The sequence below is a fragment of the Sinocyclocheilus anshuiensis genome, unplaced genomic scaffold, assembly GCF_001515605.1.
Source record: "Sinocyclocheilus anshuiensis isolate Anshui unplaced genomic scaffold, SAMN03320099.WGS_v1.1 scaffold287, whole genome shotgun sequence".
Lineage (NCBI taxonomy): Eukaryota > Metazoa > Chordata > Actinopteri > Cypriniformes > Cyprinidae > Sinocyclocheilus > Sinocyclocheilus anshuiensis.
The window spans coordinates 181,124-181,579 of record NW_015552557.1 but is presented as its reverse complement, the minus strand read 5'-3'; positions in this window follow the sequence as shown (position 1 = coordinate 181,579).

Below are 456 nucleotides of genomic sequence, written 5' to 3'. Positions count from 1 at the left end.
ATAACTGACACGATGATGGGGGATCCAAAAGCGCAAGAGAACTTTTGTTAATAAAAGTTTCATTTCTTCATTCAAGTGAGTTTGTCTTTATTCTTGCTGTGCTTTCATTAAAACAATGACCCACAAACTAAGCATTTGTTTTAAATAAGGGAAAACGTCTTATTTATTTGGGTTACAAGGTAAGTAGGCTATATCCATCTTATGCATTTTGTTAATGAAAGTTAGATGTTTAGTATATGCAAATTTGCCATTGTACTATTTTATGATTGATGTGTTTTAACTAATAATAATGAACAACAAACTACGATCATTTTAATGTAAGGGGAAATCCAAAGACCATTTATTTATTTGTGTTACAACGCGTGTATAACATATCATTCTTAATCATTTTGTAAATAAAAGGGAAAATCCAAAAATCCATTTTGTTAATGTAAGGGAAAATCCATAGACCTTTTA